Genomic DNA, 12,516 nt, shown 5'->3' with positions numbered 1-12,516 from the left:
ATAGAGGTCTGATTTTCTGCTACATAGCAGCGAACAGCAGATCGCTGCTATGTAGCAGAGCCGATCGTGCTGTGCCTACTTCCAGCCTCCCATGAAGGCTATTGAAGCATGGCAAAAGTAAAAAAAAAAAAAGTTAAAAAAAATGTGGAAAAAAAAAATATAAAAGTTTAAATCGCCCCCCTTTCGCCCCAATCAAAATAAATCAATAAAAAAAAAAATCAAATCTACACATATTTGGTATCGCCGCGTTCAGAATCGCCCGATCTATCAATTAAAGAAAAGCATTAATCTGATCGCTAAACGGCATAGCGAGAAAAAAATTTGAAACGCCTGAATTACGTTTTTTTTGGTCGCCGTGACATTGCATTAAAATGCAATAACGGGTGATCAGAAGAACGTATCTGCACCAAAATGCTATCATTTAAAACGTCATCTTGGCACACAAAAAATAAGCCCTCAACCGACCCCAGATCATGAAAAATGGAGACGCTACGAGTATCGGAAAATGGCGCAATTTTTTTTTCTTTTTTAGCAAAGTTTAGAATTTTTTTTCACCACTTAGGTAAAAAATAACCTAGTCATGTTAGGTGTCTATGAACTTGTACTGACCTGGAGAATCATAATGTCAGGTCAGTTTTAGCATTTAGTGAACCTAGCAAAAAAGCCCAAAAAAAACAAGTGTGGGACTGCACTTTTTTTGCAATTTCACCGCACTTGGAATTTTTTTCCTGTTTTCTAGTACACTGCATGCTAAAACCAATGATGTCGTTCAAAAGTACAACTTTTCCCGCAAAAAATAAGCCCTCATATGGCCAAATTGATGGAAAAATAAAAAAGTTATGGCTCTGGGAAGGAGGGGAGTGAAAAACGAACACGGAAAAACGAAAAATCCCAAGGTCATGAAGGGGTTAATATTGCTATATTATAATTATTATATTATTGATAATTGTATTAATATTAATAACTTAATATTGAGAAGAAGTAAGTATGCTGACATTCCCCTACATATCATTTGAACCCGAGTACAGCCCCTTCTGTATTCTGTATATTGTATGAGCCCCCCAACAGCCCCTTATAAGCAGCATGAGTCCCACACAGCCTCCCCATATACGGCATGAGCTCCACACAGCCTCCCCATATACACTGCATGAGCCCCACACAGCCTCCCCATATACACTGCATGAGTCCCACACAGCCTCCCCATATACGGCATGAGCCCCACACAGCCTCCCTATATACACTGCATGAGCCCTACACAGCCTCCCTATAAACACTGCATGAGCCCCACACAGCCTCCCTATATACTGCATGAGCCCCACACAGCCTCCCTATATACACTGCATGGGCCCCACACAGCCTCCCTATATACACTGCATGAGCCCCACACAGCCTCCCTATATACACACTGCATGTCGCCCCATAGCCTCCCCATGTACAGCATGTCGCCCCATAGCCTCCCCATGTGCAGAATGTCACCCCCATATGCAGCACCATGTGCAGCATGTCGCCCCCATATGTCACACCATGTGCAGTGTAATAGTATAGAGGTACTGAGTGTGTCACCACGGAACAGACAGATCAACAGTTGAGGGGTTTAATAACAGGAATCAGGTTCTCCTCGCAGGCATGAAGCAGTAGTATAAAACTAACAATAAAACAGTGTAAAAATATGGGAGTCAAACAGTGTAACAGAATTAAGCAGGATTTCTTGAGAAAAAGAACACTTATCAGTCTGATGAGGACTTGCTTGAAGGGGACCAACGTAGGCACCGAGAAACAGCAGCACTTGTTGTCCCTCTGTTGTCCATGGGCTGGGTAGTCTCTAGGAATCCGCTGCCTGGGGTTTCGGGAGTTAATGTGATATGCACAGGCTCTGAGTCTTTAGCTTTTACAGCACAGCCTATCCCGGGAAAACAATGGTCAGTCTATTATTAAGTCTCTCACCAGGAATCAGCGGCTCTGCACTGATACCGTGGGTACCAGGGGTCACAGTCTCTGTACTGATGTCGTGGGTACCAGGGGTGAGTCTCTGTACTGATACCGTGGGTACCAGGGGGTCACAGTCTCTGCACGGGCCATTGTCTCTGCATGGGTCTCAAAGCGCCCCTCTCCTGTCACAGCAGAGTCCGCTTTCATGTACTCACAAGATGCAGTCTTTCTGGGCAATCTCCCTGTATTTGTCCGCTGACTGGGAGCTCTCTCTCTTGGAGCGCAGCTGCACCCTGCTCTGAACGCTGCTCTGCTCCTTGCGCGCGCCTTTCCCGCTCTCTGCCCGGCTTCCTTCCTGTCCCAGTCTCTAAGTCTGCCCCCTGGGGAACCTGTAGCACAGCTTAAAGGTTCCAGGCATAGAGCCAAGAAGTTAACCACCCCCAGACTCTTCTTGTGCTTCACCTCCTTACATGCAGCATGTCACCCCCATATGCAGCATGCCACCCACATATGTAGCACGATGTGCAGCATATCGCCCCCATTTGCAGCACCACGCACAGCATGTCCTCCCATTTGCAGCACCATGTGCAGCATGTCATCCCCATATGCAGCACCATGTGCAGCATGTCACCCTCATGTGCAGCACCATGTGTAACATGTCACCCCCATGTGCAGCACCATGTCACTCCCATGTGCAGCACCATGTGCACCATGTCAGCCCCATGTGCAGCACCATGACACCCCACCATGTGCAGCACTATGTCACAACCCCATGTGCAGCACCATGTCATCCCCCATGTGCAGCACCAAGTCATCCCCCATGTGCAGCACCATGTCACCCCCATGTGCAGCACCATGTCACCCCCATGTGCAGCACCATGTCACCCCCATGTACAGCAGCAAGTGTAGCATCATGTCTCCCCCATATGCAGCACCATGTCACCCCCTTGTGCAGCAGCACCATGTCACCCCATGTGCAGCAGCATGTCACCTCCCACGTGCAGCAGCAAGTCCCCCCCATGTACAGCAGCATGTTACCCCCCCCCCCCATGTGCAGCACCATGTCAGTCCCCCATGTGCAACAGTATGTGCAGGACCATGTCAACCCCCATGTGCAGCAGCATGTCACCCCATGCGCACCAGCATGTCACCCCCATGTTCAGCAGCATGTCACCCCCCATGTGCAGCACCATATCACCCCCTCATGTGCAGCAGCATGTCATGCAGACATGCAGCACCATGACACCCCCATGTGCAGCACCATGTGCAACATGACACCCATATAGCCTCCCAATGCCCACCCAAACATCCCCTACACAAGGAAAAAGATGAACACCACATACTCACCTCTGTCCCATTCTCCGGCGCTCTGCTTCTCTCATTGCCTCCGGTATGCTGACTCTCCGCAGTACACAGCTGACGCGATGAAATTACGTCATCGCGTCAGCTGTTTCACACATTGAATGGTGGAGGAAGGGGCCGGAGGCCCGTCCTCCCCCAAAGAAGTCAGTGCTCAGCGCAGATGGAGACAGCGAGAGGGCGGATGGGCACCGTGCTGTCTCGCGGCCAAGACTGAGAAAGCAAGAGGGCCAGATGTGGCCCGCGGGCTGCCCTTTGCCCAGGTCTGCCTAGCTGTAATGAGGGACAGCGAAGCCTAAGGATACAACCTTTATCAAGTTGGGTAGACTTATTAGCCAGCTTGTTTTCCTAAGGCAAAATGGGCTCAAAAAAGAGATTTAACAGAATTTAAAAAGTAAAAAATCATTCCAAGTCTTGCAGAGGGATGCAGCACTCGTAGAATTGCTAAGATATTGAGGTATGATCACAGAACTATTTAAAAGTTTTATTGCAAATAGTCATTAGGATCACACAAAAAAATTTTGAGAAAAAAAAGATGCATGTTAACTGCCAAAGATTTGAGAATCCTCAAACGTGAAGCAATCAGAAAGCCATTATCCGCTAGTGCTGTCATACTAGAGAACTGCAACCTCCCTGGAGAGACTAGATGTACAAGGTGTTAAGTGATCAGATACATGACCAAGGTAAGGAAGTCTGAACCCTATCACCACTGAACAAACAGAAGTTAAAATGTCAAAAATTGGGCCACGAAATATCTGAATTTTTCAAAGGTCTTTATAGACTGGTGAGATGAGAGTGACTCTTAACGGACCAGACAGATGGGCCCATGGCTGGATCAGTAACAGGCACAGACCTCCACTTTGCATCAGATGCCAACAAGATGGAGGTGGAGCACTGCTGCAGCTAGTATCATTAAAGATGAGTTAGTTGGACCTTTTTCACGTTCAGGATGGACTCAAAATCAACTCGCAAACCTATTGCCAGTTTTTAGTAGTGGTACAGGGAAAAAGTTTGCATCTTTTAACAAAAGCATGATTTTTATGTAGCACAATGCTCCACTGCTCGACTGCCAGTAAAGGCACTAAAGATAGAAGAATAATGACATGGCCCCTTCTTTACCTGACTTAAACCCTATTGAGAATGTGTGGGTCCAGTGGCGTATCTGGGGGGGGGGGCAGCCGGGGCATGTGCCCTGGGCGCAGTCGGCAGGGGGGCGCAGTCAGGCCGCCTAATGTGGCGGTCCACAGTGTCTCCCCCGGCTGCTGCATTCTGCCGCCCCCGGTCTGGGAGTCAGCTGTTCTCTGTGCCGACAATCAAGCTGACAGCCGGCACAGAGAAGCTGCAGAGCGCCGGCTCCCAACATGTGCGGAGGAGGAGAGGTGCCCCTGCAGGGTGGGGTGAGAGGAGACAGTCTGAGGAGGGAGGGGAATAGTGTAAGGAGACAGTATGGGGGGACAAAAGTGAGTGGGCACAGAACAGTAACTGAATAGTGGGGGTGTAGCATGGAGGGACAGTGTGAGGGCACAGTCAGGAGGGGACAGTATACCAGGAAGGGGGAGTGTGATGATAGAGTACAGTATAAATACTGGGTCCTATAGGGGGGACACAGTATGAGAGGATAGTGTGAAGAGGGGGCCGGTATGGAAAGGAGAGGTCAGTGTGAAGAGCATGTATCATAAGAGGGACAGTGTGGGGGTCATATTTTGTGCAGACAATATAGTGAGGGGAAATTTTTTATTCAGGAGCATTTTAATGACACCTTTATCTTTAAGGGTATCATGTGGAAATTTTCTGCAAAAGAGCGGAGAAGATGGAAGTCTGCAGAGACGAGCTGTGGATGAGAAAACGCATCATGGGATCTGGACAAGATGAAGAAAATAAGGAGAATGACTCCAGAGACGACGTCATCGATAAGGTACCTCGATGTAAATGTTATGTATGATGCTAACTAACTCTTATTTTTTTATTTATGTTAGGAGTTTTAAAGGGGATGTCCAAGTTTGTAATGAGTCTGCAGTTATTCTATGTGACTGCAGACTTCTGAATTCTCAAAGTGCGCCCTGCACGCTGTCAGGATTCTCTCGTGCTGGTGATTTAGATACATGTGGTCACGTGCTGACAAGACATGTGTGGCCTCACTCTATGAAAATGAACTGAGTGAGGTCGGGCACGTCTAGTCGGAATGTGGCCAGAGGTATACAAATCGCATGCTTGTGCTGACATAACTGTCCACAGGCAAGAGAGAATCCGAAAAGTGTGCAATGCATTAGTTGTGAGAATTCAGAAGTCTGCAATGTCAGGATTCAGCTCTGCAGGTTCCAGTAGTCGTCACATGGACACATCACTCATATGCAACTTTCATACTTGTGGTCCTGTGACAATGAGCTTCTCTTCTGCTTCTCTCAGTTTTTCACTGATCATTGAGAGCATTAGGGAGTGGAGCTCGTCGGTACATGACTAAGTATGAAAATCGCATATGTCCTTGGTGGAGGGGGGCACCAAAATGAATTCTTGCCCCGGGTGCTAGAAACCCTAGATACACCTCTGTGTGGGTCCTTCTTAAGCATGAGATTTACGGTGAAGGGGAACAGTGCACCTCTCTGAACAATGTCTGGTGCTACCCAAAAAGTTGATCATCAACATATTAACAAGATATTAGCTGCCATGGGTTACACCCCTCAGTGAGTCTGGAATGCAGTTACTGACTGCTCAGCTGTCCAATCTGGTACTAGGGCATGCTGAAGCTATCAGTACTTTGACAGCTCAGTTGTCCAGTCTGGTGCTGGAGCATACGGAGCTGTTATTGTGTTGATTGACAGCTCAGGCATCCAATCTGAGACTGAGAGGTGCTGGCTATCTTCAGGTGTTTATTATCCCAGGAGATAGCCAGGCTACTTAATAGGGCTGTTACTCCCAGACCTCTGCCAGATGTACTTTCAGCTACTGTGTGGTTTGTCTCTCTGTGCCTTGCGTTCTGTTTGTAGAACTTTTTTTCCCTGACCTTAGACCTCGTTCTGACCATAAGTCTGTTTAACCACTTCTGATCTGATCCGCTATCCCCTGGTAGTCTGACATCAGAACGTTACATGAATACACCTTTGTATCTCTCTTCTGTTTATGACGTACCTTCCTAACTTTTGACCTCTGACTCTTAACGTGAGAAGTGACTCAGCGTCACTTTGACAGACTCATTGGATGGAAGGTTTATAACTGTTATTGGAAACAAGGACGGCTATATTAGTCACTGATATTCTTTTTTAATGTTAGAAATGTATTTTTGCACATTTTGAGTTGTGTGATTATTATTCTTACTTACAGATGAAAATAAACAATAGAGATAGGAAATTTTAAGTTTTTCATTTAGTTGCATAATAATTCTGCAGCTTAATAGTTGCCCAATCATTATGTAGACAAAGATATTCTCCCAAGAAAGATCTCACTTTTACTTTTTTAAAACTTCAAGTTTCAGGTTTAATAACCTTTTTGATTATCCAATACCATTAAAGTTAGTAAATAATAGAATGAATCATAAAAAATACAAATTGCCTAATAATCCTGCATACAGTGTGTGGAGACACGAGGGGTCGGCGGTCACGTTTGTCCACTAGCCAAAACCGCATGGACCAGGGATCATCCCACCACACGCCCACTCTCCCTTTACCGTGGGCATAACGCTACTCAGACAACACAGGGTGAGTGTAACACAGTGTGGCAATGCTTTATTGAACCACAAGATAGGCAGATAACATGTAGAACAGTCCCAGGAAAATACCACAAGATGGCGCACATTAGAGTCTCACCCTTCCACTGACTTGCCGGTATAATGGCAGCTGTTACTTCAGAGCTTCCAGGGTCGCCTACCCCACCTGTAGCACTCACACAGAGAGGAGGTAACGACAAGCTTAGGAAGATGACAGTCCATTCCAGGTACATGGCCAGATGACAATTTATGCAAAGAAACGTCAAAAGACTAGGGAAAAACCATATAATCCCTTAAAATGTATACATTTGAATTAATTACTTTAAAAAAAAAGACATAACCAGTGTGTAAGACCAAAATAGTGTTGGGATAAACAAAAATATAACAAACACAGGGGGGAAAACATATAGATTTTAAGATAAGAGGTGAATTATAGATATGATAATAATTATAATGCAGTGATGAGTTAGAGACAATTGCAGTGCCCCAGAGTCCTGGTCGTTGCAGTAATGTTGTTCTTCCACCAGGGGGAGTGATGTTACGTCTGAAGCCAATGAAGGAGATCTTCTGTCCAGGTATCACAACCACAAAACACACTTCACACTCCAGTCCGCCAGGGGGAGCCATGCTTCTATCTATTAGGGCACTCCTCACACTTAGGTAAAACTGGTGGGTTGGTTAGGAAGTTAGGCAGAAGCTGACTGGGCTTCACCCAGACTGAAGCTGACTGGAGGGAGTAGGAGATAGTCAGTGAGTCCCGACCGAGTTTGGCAGAGGCTGGTTGGAGTGGGTTCCAGCCAGCTGCAGACTGCGGCCTGTGGAAGACGAAGGTACACGGAGCTGCGTCTGCATCCCATGCGGCAGCATCCTAAGAAAGGACACGAAAGGAATTGTGTTGCAGTGAGTGAGCAACGAAGTCATCATAGCAACAGGAGAGGAACATCAGAGGGAGACCAGCTAGAAGCCGGCTGCCTCCTTCTGAAGCGCACTACCGGTAGCCAGAACACTGAGGGAGTAAGGATCTCTATGCCGTTACTTCAGAGACTGGCAGGACAGTTGATTCCACGTCGGCTGCCTGACATGTACCCAAGAGGCAGGATGGCAACTTGTGGGGGCCGGGTCGTCTCTAGGGTCCCTATAAAAAACCTCAGGCCACCAGTCATACGGGTTTGTCCTATCCATCAGGGGGACAGAGAGAAGAGACTTAACATCTACAATAGTTGTGAGGTCCAAGAAAGCAGAAAAATATGCGGCACTCACCCAGAAGAAGCTATATTCACGTGCTCTTTATTGGAACAAAAATTGTGTGCATACATCCATTTAGGACATCAGGTGGGACGGAGGGTGCGGTGATGGAGGCTGGACGACGGCCGTTTCGCAACTGAATGTGCTTCAACGGGTCCACATTGAAGCACATTCAGTTGCGAAACGGCCGTCGTCCAGCCTCCATCACCGCACCCTCCGTCCCACCTGATGTCCTAAATGGATGTATGCACACAATTTTTGTTCCAATAAAGAGCACGTGAATATAGCTTCTTCTGGGTGAGTGCCGCATATTTTTCTGCTTTCTTGGACTATATATATCTTATTGCTTTATATGCAGAGCACCTTTATACCCATAGCTCACGTGACACCTAGTTGTCAGTAGTTGTGAAGTCCATAGGCTGTGTAATGCGTTACTCTTGTGCCATCCAAGTGCAGTTCTTCTTTGTTCCAATAGTTGTGAGGGACCTTACCGAGTTGCTCAGCAGGGAGGTAGTACAACGCCCAGGCGCTAGAGGAAAGCTATTGAATTCCACCTGGATAAGGAGACTCTGGATTTGCCTTCAGATCAGCCGAACTCTGCCTACCCTGTGGTCCCTACCCTGGACTGTGGATGCTGAAGCCTTCAGTAAAGGTAAAGAGACTGCAACCTTGTGTCCTCGTTATTCTCTGGGAAGCCCTGGGGACATACTTCGCCTGTGGGAAGGTATACCATCTAGCTGCCATAACATCATCACAGCGGACCCCTAAGCAGCGTCGGTCACCCTGACCGAATACCACAGGTGGTGTCATGAACATTATCCCTTTAAAGACCCTTCCCCCACAATTTACAGCGGACGTTCCCCTAGGGCCACGCACCGGGTCAGTCACCGTGACATCCCCACTGAGTACAGAAGAAGGGCCCGGATCTGAGTACCCCACTGCCCTACACGGGGGGGGGAAGGCGCTCCACAGTCGTCTTATGACCAGGAAATTCATAAACCCTAAAGGTGTGCTGCAGATGATATAAGACCCCTTAATGACCCCAGCTTTTTTCGGTTTTGTGTTTTTGTTTTTCGCTCCCCTTCTTCCCAGAGCCATAACTTTTTTTTATTTTTCTGTCAATATGGCCATGTAAGGGCTTGTTTTTTGCAGGACGAGTTGTACTTTTGAACAACATCATTGGTTTTAGCATGTCGTGTACTAGAAAACGGGAAAAAAATTCCAAGTGTGGTGAAATTGCAAAAAAAGTGCAATCCACACTTGTTTTTTGTTTGGCTTTTTTGCTATGTTCTCTAAATGCTAAAACTGACCAGCCATTATGATTCTCCAGTTCAATAAGAGTTCATAGACACCAAACATGTCTAGGTTATTTCTTATCTAAGTGGTTAAAAAAAATCCAAACTTTGCTAAAAAAAAAAAACAGAATTGCACAATTTTCCAATACCTGCAAGCGTCTCCATTTTTCAGGATCTCAGGTTGGGTGAGGGCTTAGTATTTCCATGCCGAGCTGATGTTTTTAGTGATACCATTTTGGTGCAGATACGTTCTTTTGATCGCCCGTTGCATTTTAATGCAATGTTGCGGCGACCAAAAAAACTTAATTCCAGCGTTTTGAATTTTTTCTCGCTATACCGTTTAGCGATCAGGTTAATCCTTTTTTTATTGATAGATCGGGCGATTCTGAACGCGATGATACCAAATTTGTGTATGTTTGAATTTTTTTTATTGTTTTATTTTGAATGGGACGAAAAGAGGGGTGATTTAAACTTTTATTTATTTTTTTTTTTCATATTTTTTAAAACTTTTTTTTTTACTTTTGCCATGCTTCAATAGCCTGGGAGGCTAGAAGCTGGCATAGCCTGATCGGCTCTGCTACATAGGAGCGATGCTCAAATCGCTCCTATGTAGTAGAATTGCTGCACTGCTTTGAGCGCCGACCACAGGATGGCGCTCACAGCAATCTGGCATCAACAACCATAGAGGTCTTCAGTAGACCTCTGGTTGTCATGCCGACGCATCGCTGACCCCCGATCACGTGACGGGGTCAGCGATGCGCGCATTTCCAGCCCGATGGCCCGAAGCGCTAATTAAATGCTGCTGTCAGAGTTTGACAGCAGCATTTAACTAGTTAATAATGGTGGGTGGATTTCAATTCTACCCGCAGCTATTGCGGGCACATGTCAGCTGTACAAAACAGCTGACATGTCCTGGCTTTGATGCGGGCTCACCGCTGGAGCCCACATCAAAGCGGGGGTTTTGTCCTCGGATGTACTATTCCGTCCAAGGACAGAAAGGGGCTAAAATAAGTTCATAAATTCACTGTGTCCCTATGACAAGAACTCCACAGATATAATGTCCTTACCACAAGTTTCCAAAATGGGGTCACTTGTCGGGGGTTTCCACTGTTTAGGCACATCAGGGGATCTCCAAACGCAATATGGTGTTCGCTCTTGATTCCAGCCAATTTTGAGTTCAAAACATGAAACGGTGCTCCTTTCCTTCCGAGCCCTGCCGCGAGCCCAACACTCAGGAGAAACTGCACAACAAATATTGTGGTTCATTTTCTCCTGATACCGTTGACAAAATAAAGAAAAATTGTGTCCAATATAAAATTTTGGTAAAAAAAAGTTAAATGTTCATTTTTTTTCCTTCCACATTGCTTCAATTCTTGTAAAGCACCTGAAGGGTTAATAATCTTCTTGAATGTAGTTTTGAGCACCTTGAGGGGTGCAGTTTTTAGAATGGTGTCTTTTTTGAGTCATATAGGCCCCCAAAGTCATTTCAAATGTGAGGTTGTCCCTAAAAAAATGGTTTTGTAAATTTTGTTGGAAAACTGAGAAATCGCTTGTCAACTTGTAACCCTTATAACTTCCTAACAAAAAAAAATATGTTTTAAAAAAAAAAGGGTCATTGGCTTTGGGCAGTTTGGAAAAAAACAAGGAATTAATCTTTAAATCATCCGATAATGGGGGCAAACTTGTCATTCTAGACCATCCCAACTATCTTGGGATGTTTTGGTCCCTTTTGGATGATAGCGATATATAAAAACTCTTACCAGGGGACCATACAGCTATGTTTACTAGGGAATGGATGTAGTAAATATCCTTAATCCAGGAAGAGGCAAGGTCTAATCTTTCAGAATGAATTTATATATTTTACATCGGTTACTCCTACTATACCAACCTTTTATGCCCTTCCTAAAATTCATAAGGGTTTGACACCACTAAGGGGTCGACCAGTTGTTGCTGGAATTGATTCCATTTCACAAAATGTGGGCATATACATTGATCAAGTCCTAAGACCCTTTGTGGTGTCACTTCCTTCGTATGTCCAGGATACCTCTCATTTACTCGGTCTCCTGGAGGGTATTGCTGTGGAGCCTCACACTATTTTGGCGTCAATTGACATGGAGGTTCTGTACAGCGGTATTCCACATGTTTGGTATCCAGGTAGTTGGACACTTGAGAGGTGGAATGTTATGAACATAACAATTTTATTGAGGAACTCCTCCATTTCACACTCACACAAAATTAGCTTTTGTTTAAAGGGACTCTGTCACCTGAATTTGGCGGGACTGGTTTTGGGTCATATGGGCGGAGTTTTCGGGTGTTTGATTCATCCTTTCCTTACCCGCTGGCTGCATGCAATATTAGATTGAAGTTCATTCTCTGTCCTCCATAGTACACGCCTGCACAAGGCAAGATTGCTTTGCGCAGGCGTGTACTATGGAGGACAGAGAATGAACTTCAATCCAATATTGCAGCCAGCGGGTAAGGAAAGGGTGAATCAAACACCCGAAAACTCCGCCCATATGACCCAAAACCAGTCCCGCCAAATTCAGGTGACAGGTTCCCTTTAATGAGAAGTACTTCCACCAGCTCAGGGGCACGGCGATGGAGAGCCCCTGTGCCCCCACTTATGCCAACCTGTTCCTGGGCTGGTGGGAAGAAACCCTCATCTTTGGAGGGGAAAGTAGTTGGTGGCATTCATCTATCAGCCTCAGGGCTAGACACATTGACAATATCTTGGTTCTGTGGTCTGGCCCAGGGGCTGATTTGCAGATTTCTGGAAGAGATTAACAAAAACACCACTGGGCTAACATTTACATCTGAACACCATGAGCATAACATCACATTCCTGGATCTTACTATCACCAAGGATCCAGATGGAGGCATCAGCACTTGCACTTACCGCATACCGAAGACAACTAATAGCCTGTTATAATGGGAAAGTCATCACCCAGTTCCCCTAAAAAGAGGGATCCTGAAGAGATGGTTTCTCCA

The sequence above is a fragment of the Ranitomeya imitator genome, chromosome 8, assembly GCF_032444005.1.
Source record: "Ranitomeya imitator isolate aRanImi1 chromosome 8, aRanImi1.pri, whole genome shotgun sequence".
NCBI lineage: Eukaryota > Metazoa > Chordata > Amphibia > Anura > Dendrobatidae > Ranitomeya > Ranitomeya imitator.
Note: the sequence above shows the minus strand (reverse complement) of the source record.